Genomic DNA, 2617 nt, shown 5'->3' with positions numbered 1-2617 from the left:
TTCAAGGCCAGGTTGGACACAGGGGCTTGGAGCAACCTGCTCTAGTGGAAGGTGTCCCTGCCCGGGGCAGGGGTTGGAGCTGGAGGAGCTTTAAGGGCCCTTCATCCCAAACCAGGCTGGGATTCTGTGACTTCTGTAAGTCATAGAAATAGGAAAATCCCCCTCAGATCTGCACTGGTGATGGTGAAACTGCTCCTGCCTGACCACAAGGGTCTGAGCTCACGGTTGGGAAGCTCTCGGAGGTGATTTTGTGATAGATCTCGTTGGTGACACCAGTATCCTGGTAAACACCACACTGGGGTAGTTCAGAGCAAACCTCTCCCTTTCCCTCTCTCCACTGACCGATTGGAACAGGGCAAAGCCACTGACTGGCTTCTTGTTCAGAGCGACCATCCCAGCACTCCAAAAGCTTCATCAGTGTGTTCCCACATTCCACAGGGTCTTCAGGAATGGAGGAGCACCCAGCAGGTATCAGCAGGAGAGGCTTCAGCACTGATTTTCTTCCTCCCCTCCACTATTGCTTTGTCTTTTGGGTGCAGGAGGGCCTGGGAAGGAGCTGGTGGGAGGTTTCTGGCTATCAGCCCTTCACTGGGTGGAACTGGTGCTCAGCACCTCTTAAAACCCAGACCTAGATCTCCAGGTAAGGTCAAAACAATAGTGGATGGGTGGCTCTTCCCCATAAACCATGGCCCTGGTGCATTCTAACACCCATCTCTGAGCCTGGTGCTCTGCTCCCAGCCCAGACCCACCAGTTCTGTGCCCAAACCTGCCTCCCTTGGCTGTATCATCTGCCCTGATGCGTCCGTGTCCATACAGCATCCAAATCCTGCGGGATAGTGCTGGGGTTTTCATTCCAAGCTTTCCTCTTGGAGGCTTGCCTGGTTTTGACCAAGCTTTCCCAGCCTGCTGGGGTGACCTCTATCCATGTGCTGCTCTTTCCATAAGGAAAATGTGTGCGTGTGTCAGCTCCGTGCTCCGTGTCCGCGTCATCCCCTCGTGTCTTGTTCAGTGTCCTACAAATAAAGCATTTGTGAAAAGCCTGGAGTAGGAATTCCTCCTTTCCCTTCCTTCAGCTCCAGCCCTTGGCCTCCTCGGAGCAGCCTGGGGAGGAAGGGTGTGGATATATCCCAAATATCCCCTCACCCATCCAGGAGGAGGGGGGATGCTTTAGCCACGGCTTTTGCTTTTCCCCTCCCCTCCATGTCCGATGGCTCCAACATGGATAGAAACATCTGGAAGTAATAAACGGCGTTGCTCTGACTCTGGAGTTAACCTGTGCTGGGTTGAACCCTTTGGTTCCTAACACCCGCAGTGCTGGGGGTTTGTTCCTATGGGAAAACCAGGAATTCAAGGGAATTTGCTCTGAGTTCTGCTGACTTTCCCATCCAAACAGGTTTATCAGAGCCGGGGAGGGCTCCTGGAGCATCTTCCCTGTGCCTCCCGGTCCCAGTGCTGCTCACAGCTCATCCCTGCACCTACTCAAGGGTTAACGTGGGGCTGGATGAACACAGCCATGGGTGATAAATGTGCATGTTGAACTCGGAGCAAGCAGGAGAAGTCTGGAGTTTCTATCCATGGAGTTTCTATCCCTCTCCTTCCCAGTCTTTATCCCTTTTCCTTCCAGCTAGCAGAGGCTGGGAGGTGATGGGGCAGCCTGAGGCTCCCCTGCCTGCTCTATCCCCTTGTCCTTTCATCCGGGAGGATTTTAGTCTCCCAACCTCACACAGCTGAGGCTGGATGGATACAGAGAGTCTCTGTGCAGGGGCTGGTGCCGTCCTGCACCTTGACCCCCACTTCATCCTGTCTGTCCATCACTGGACGTGAGAGCTCCCAGCCCGATCTCCAGCTGCTGCCGGACATCCCTGCTCCTGCTTTTTGGTCTTCCAGTCACGCAGGTGCTGCGGTTGGGATGGACAAAGGGAGCCTGTTTTGGGGATCCCAAGGGATCTGTGCTCATACAAGCGTGATCCAAACATGGGCCAGGGCAGCTGGAAAGCAGCAGCTTCCTTCTCCCTCCCCAGATCCCCTCTTACAGCCACTGCCTTGTGAAGGAGAAATCCCAAACCCCTTCTGGGGTGCAGAGGAAGGGGCCCCTGTGCTGCTGTTGGGATGGAAGAGGAGTGTGGGGGCTACACTCAGGTCCAGGCACTGCAGCAGGTTTGGTGGAGGAAGGAGAGTGAATCCTCTTTGCTCTGGTTCCCTGTGGCCACTGTGTTCACTCTGAAACCTACTGATGACCCTTGGAATGCCGTGTGACCACCAGCTCTGTTAGCCCTTTCCATCTAGGGCTGGAGGAGGGAGCTTGAGGATCCAGGCTGGAATCAGGTGAGGGGGGACACATACACCCCCCACATCATCCTATGGGATACCACGCTGGAATATTCCCTCCAGATGCCATTTTATTGTCTTTTGTCTTTATTGCCACCAGATTTGTCCATGGTTGAGCAAGTGCCACCACCCCCAATAGCACCCAATGCCCCTGCCACCCCTTTGGGTGCAGCTCACGGGTACACCCACGGGTGCCGCATCCCTGAGCCCGCGGCGGCTCATTCCTGCGGGTCGGTGCTGCACGGCCGCCGGAATTCCTGCCCGTACTCATGGATCCACTTATTGGCCA

This window comes from Nestor notabilis, unplaced genomic scaffold (genome assembly GCF_000696875.1).
Source record: "Nestor notabilis isolate BGI_N333 unplaced genomic scaffold, ASM69687v1 scaffold5851, whole genome shotgun sequence".
Taxonomy (NCBI): domain Eukaryota; kingdom Metazoa; phylum Chordata; class Aves; order Psittaciformes; family Psittacidae; genus Nestor; species Nestor notabilis.
This window is presented reverse-complemented; position numbering follows the sequence as displayed.